This window comes from Coturnix japonica, chromosome 5 (assembly GCF_054131305.1).
Source record: "Coturnix japonica strain WE chromosome 5, WE-NBRP24, whole genome shotgun sequence".
In the NCBI taxonomy this organism is placed as follows: Eukaryota; Metazoa; Chordata; class Aves; order Galliformes; family Phasianidae; genus Coturnix; species Coturnix japonica.
The window spans coordinates 6,018,641-6,024,321 of NC_140667.1; the positions used below are offsets into that span (position 1 = coordinate 6,018,641).

At 43.1% G+C, this 5,681-nt stretch overlaps 1 long non-coding RNA gene across 2 annotated transcripts in view; it reads left to right on the forward strand.

Moving 5' to 3' along the window:
* The window catches only part of LOC107314369 (uncharacterized), a 35,293-nt gene that overhangs the window by 28,344 nt on the left and 1,268 nt on the right, over positions 1–5,681 (forward strand). The window contains exons 5-8 of one of the 2 annotated variants that reach the window (XR_004307545.2): positions 2,767–3,093; positions 3,261–3,502; positions 4,058–4,167; positions 4,560–4,718. This is a non-coding gene — a long non-coding RNA (uncharacterized LOC107314369). Of the gene's footprint in view, positions 1–2,766; positions 3,094–3,260; positions 3,503–4,057; positions 4,203–4,559; positions 4,719–5,681 lie in introns of both variants that reach the window. The other variant, XR_014946942.1, reaches the window with a different exon arrangement.

Below are 5,681 nucleotides of genomic sequence, written 5' to 3' on the forward strand. Positions count from 1 at the left end.
AACAGGAGCACGATGAATCAACACAGATATGGATGCGCCAAGGGTTTAGAAATGGGATAATGATGTTTTCTGTTTCTCATATCATTTTTTCATTTTTCAGTGTGCTGATGAACCCTGCCTTAATAATCTTGACAATGACATTGTAGAGGGCTTTTTTATATTGTCATTTGCATTGCATTTTAGAAAGGAAGAAGTATTTCAGTAACTTGTGAAGCATAAAAGCAGGTGCTGCATCTTTCAGTTTCACAATTTAACCCAAATGGCCTTCTGTGTCATTAGCTTCATGCAGTCCTGCTGAAAAGAACTATAAACTACCATCTAGGCTACTTTCCTTCCACATTAAATTTCCTGCGGCAACATATGTGCTTGTTGTGTAGCTGAGGCTGATCCAAAGTGTGCAGCAGCACTCTGGGCAGGGTCATGCCTGCAGTTACCCCATTGTGTTGCACTCAAAGGAGCTGACAGCTCCCAGTTACCAGCCCTAATTTTGGACTACTCAAATTTTGGGAAACTAAGGGAGAAAACTGAGTTTTCAGGCACTGCAGGCTCTCCGTCCCCGGAAAACTAATGTTAGATTGGCTATGTCCACTTAGAGCAGTCTCATGCCTGCCCTTGGTTATGCTGGGGCCAGTGCCTCTGTGGCTAGGGAAGCAGCTAGTGGTATTTTCTCTTCTATTGCTAGTCCCGGAGCATGTGTTTTTCAGTTAGATTAGAAAACCTGAGACATCAGTTTGTGCTGCTTGATTGGCAGGTTTTGCTTTTGTGGTACATGCAGTAACAGTGGGAGAATATTTCTGTGGTTCCTCAGGATGCTTTGCAAGCATTCACCTCTGATTGATTTTCTTGCTTTCCCACTAGCTTGCACAAGAAAAGCATAGCCTGTACCAATGCTACAATGTTTGAACATGAGATCATGTGCAATAGCAGCTTTCATTCACCATTACCTTGTTGAAACGATGTAAAAAGACAAGGCTTAATTTGTGAAATGGGCCATCTGTTCTCGTACAAACTGCATAACAGAATGCACAACTATTTCAATTAATATAGTAAACTATCTTTAACCACTGGGCATGATTCTGTATGTACTCTTGACTGCAGAAGATGTAAGCGTCCTCTGCTCTAATTATTCTTGATTCTACCTCCTCATATTTCCGTTTAAAGAAAAGGAATGACAACTCGTCTCACTGGGAGCAAAGTTTGGATCACAAATAATTAGACAAAATGGTACTACAAACTCCAGCAGACAGGATATCTCCATTACAGAGAGTTATGTTGTCATGCCTTTGACCATCCTCCCATCAATCTATCCATCAACAAATTAAAGTTGGCTAAAGAGCCACTTATCTTGAGTGCTTTTTACCCCAATCGCTGTCAATCTAGGTAAATATTTTCCCTAGGCAGAGTTTACATATTTAACCACGTTTTAAGAGACAGTCTCCTTGCTACTGATATATCCAGCAAATTGCACACACTTTTGCTGTGCTTCCTGATTCTTCATTAAAAGAACCCTGCCTCCACTTGGTTTGTTTTTAAAGATAGGAGGTGGCAATCTGAAAAAACAAAGTCTAGGAATTGATTTTGTTCTCTTAGATTGGAATTGTGTTCCAAAGATGATTCACACCAATAATGGATCAAATGTGTGAATGAGATCAAAAATAAAAAGCAGAGGTTTCTCAGCAAGCCTGGTTTGAGGAATATGGCCATGCTCCTGCATCTGACTTTCATAATTTAAACCATGATACCATAAATGACTCCAGGGCTTCATGATGAACATAAACAATATGAGCAGCATTGCATTTGCAGTCTAATAAATATGTATGTGCCAGTGAATACACTGTTAAAGATATTACTTTCTCCCTATTATTTATTTTTCATTTAATTGATACATAGAGCAGTTCACACTCTGCCTGCTGCCTATCAGACACAGGCAAAGGAACAGCGGTCTTAGTTATTAGCATTAATGTATGCCTAGTGCTTTTCAAAAGGCACTCATATACACACATGCGCATAGAAGGGGTGAAATTCCCCACCTTCTGAAGTCAATAGGCTACTTACCATGGCTGTCAGTAATGACGGGGGCTGTTCCCAAAGCCCACTGTCAGTAAATCAAAATATGACTGAGAACAAACGCACTGCTGTGGGCAAAGCTTGAAGGTTGTTAGAGAAGCAAGGGAGGAATAATAACCTGATATTTCCCATTGGTCATTAAAGATGACTTATCTTTCTCTCACAAATATCTAGCAATTGTGGCAGCTAGCGGGAGCTAGCCAAGGAGTGACACACACAGCTTTCACACTGCTGTTCATGGGCAGGACAAGGGCTGTGAAAGCTCTGGGAGCTTTATACCCTTGTGCCCATGCTGTGTGGAATCCAGGTCCCCATGCAGCAGCAGGGAGCTCAGCACTGCTGCTTGCTGTAACCCTGCAGGCTGCCCATGTGCTGCTTCAAGCACTGCACTCCATGCAGGAAGAGGTATGGTCTTGCAGTTGCAAAATGAACAACTGTGTGTTGTTAGGATTCCCTACAGTGAAGTCAGATGCAAGATAATGCTTTTGAGTTGTCAATATGTAAGTTGGGTGATACTGTACTGATCTTAGCAGAAAAGCATGTTCTAGAAAAGATAAGCAAGCCTCCTCATCAAGGAGTCCCAACGAGCAGCGCAGCACTGATGCTTTGCTATCCCTACTTTTTGTACCAGGGCAGATCACGAACAGTATCTCCTCTCCATGTCAGCAATGTTCACTTCAGGCATCTTGCTGTTCACAGGCTTTCTTCTTGGATGCAATCAAAGCAGAAGCAAAGAAGGTGGAATTTTCCAAGCGTGGCTGCTTCTGAGCACAGAAACATCACCTGAGACTGAGGGTCTCTGCCCTGGCTGATGTTGGTGCACACTCAGCTCTGTCTCATTTCATCTGGCAGTGCTTCACAGGACTCTCTGGAGAAGCTGTGTGCTCCATGAGGGGTGTGATGGACTCTTCCTGCCCAGCAGTTTTCTACCACTGCCCCTGCAGGGTGCTGCTAGTGGCCTGTGTTCGCCAAACAAGTTAGGGAGGGCATGTTCCCCATTGACTGACACAGAACAGGTGTGGTAAGGTAAGTGGCATAACCTGTCCTTACACCCAATTCTCATCCTACTGCCTGTTCTCATGAGCTCAAGTGAGAGGTTTACTCTAACAACAGGAAAAGATGCAACTTATCCAACCCGTCTAATAGACACAATAAGTTAATGGTGGATGTCATTCTGTCCTCTATTTGAGCAGGTCTCACTTTGCCCAAAGCTGAGGTGAGGAAGACGTTCCCAACCTGAGGCTCTTGGCAAGTTGCATGAGATCTCTCATTGCAGCCTTCCTGTGCATTTCCTGTGTGTAGGGGTGAAATGCCAGCCAGTGTTTGGCTCTCTGAACCACAGCCATGTCTTCAGCCTGGTGGCTTGAGCAAGCCCTTCAAGCATGGATGGCTTCGTATTTGCTGCTAAAGGAGACTTCAGCAGAAGCCAAAGGTGGTAAGATGGCTGAACAGCGGTGCGGGAGCAGTCTCCATCTTTTAGCGCTTGATTTCCTCATCTTAACTCTGCATAAACGCTACTTCTGTGCATTTATTTATACTCAAGTTTAAGTGCCTGTGCAAATTATAGCACAGACAGCCAGAACAGAAATGAGGCATTTAAATGGTAAATAAACACTGCTTGTGCATGCTGGTGCTTTTATAAATAATATCCCCTTTTAAGCCTTATTCTTTGCCATACAGAAATGTCACTTTTCAGAACATCTGAACCCACAGACAACATGCATCAATCTCTTCATATGCTTATTTAAAGAGTATATCAAACTATTTCTGCAAGCCAAGGGGACTAAATTATCCATGAATTCCAGATAAGCATCCTTAACCCAGAAAATGTCAACAGTTTTCTATAATAATGGTCCCAAATGCAGCAACTGTGGGTCTACAATACCTCTCTGAGGAGGGACGCGAGCCGTACAGTTCTGGATTTGTGCTCGTCTCTGAGAACGTTCTGTATTCTGTATATGATGCTCTACGTGTCTGTCTGCCCTTGCAGGTGTGTGGTGCTTGTAAGGGGGAGCTTTGCTGGAAAAAGCCCGGGAGAAGCTCTTGGCAAGTAGGCTCTGGTGCTGTAGCAGAGCCACTCCATGCCAATGGTAAAGCAAGGTATGTCGATGCAATGGGGTTTTTCCAGCCCTCAGGTGAGGCAGTGTTTGTTGGCAGTGTTCATCTGCATTATTACTGCTTGCAACTGTCAGAAACCATTCAAAGCTCCTACCATTATCACTGCACTTATTACCGTGATAAGTCCTGGTTATAAATGCAGTCCTGCAGTGGCTCCTGGTTGGACTTTTTGCTGCCATTCTTTGGAATGGAAAGCATTGTAAAGCCTTCTCCCTTGCTTTGTCTTTTGACTCTTGAGCTTCTTTCAATGAATTCTGGATTTAAAGCCACCTTCCTGATGTTCTTTATCACAACATTTACGATGCATACCTATAAACTTTTCCAAATTTTGCCTGGTACCCTTGCAGTAACTTCTGCTCATCATTACTTCCCAGGGAGACATCAAGTATTACACCTAAAACATTGTAGTGGGCATACAGATGGCTCACTGGATGCAGGTTCAACCAGCAAACCTTCATGCACTCTGATGCACTCTGACAAGGAAGAACTGACCTCACAGAAATATGTCTTTCCACCCTGGATGCAGAGCACAGGTAGGACATTTCATGCAGTGTGGAGCTACACTTGCTCTGAAGTACATGCAAAACCTTCCCTGAAGTTAGCAGGAGAGGAAAGTGTCTCTATGACCTTTTGTGTCTAATAAGCAGAGTGTGGTGGTGGATTTTATTATGGATGCAGTTTTGCCATAAGATTATAAGATGCAAAACTGGGGGGGCGGGAGGGAGGGGAAATGAATACTGGGCAAAAGGGACTGAGGCAAAACACATGAACGTTATCCAGTCTCCTCCTAATGTGCTCTCTCAGAGTGGATAATAATATAAACATTCATCCATTAGAAAAAAACTACCCTTTACTGCCCCCCATTAAATACATTGGCAGTCCTATTAAAATACAAGTCAGATTTGTGTTTAATGATCTTGAAAGGAAAGTAATTGCTTGAGTATTACCATTCAAATGTTCTTGCAGCAGCATATAATATTTACAGTCTGAGCAGCACTTCTGAGCACGGCACAGCACTGAAGATTGCCCAGCCTCTTCACAGGAACAGCCTGCATGGCCAAGAGCTCAGCTATGGAAATGATATGCTATCTGAGCACTGTACAAACCTGGGAGAAACAACTTGGCAATTGGCTGCGTCATTTTTCAATTTTAATAAGCTCTCGAAAGAAAATCTTTTCAAACCCTGTACCTACTGCAGAGGCAGGGCTCGAATGCTGCCAGCGCTTGCTCAGGTGAGGAGCTCTGGTGTTGCTCCTATGAGCAAACTCCTCATTTTGGGAAGACTTTGTGCCAGTATCAGATACAATGTCATGCTGAGAACAGTAGTATTTTTGCTATACGTTTTGACTCTTGATGATATCTTAAGAAGTGATGACATCACAGACGATTTTTGTTCAGCTATTACCTATGTTTTCAAGGGAATATCCTCAAATCGAAACTTGTTTCAGCTGAGGAAGAAGGGGATGTAAAAGCAAATTCAAAGAGGAAACAAAATA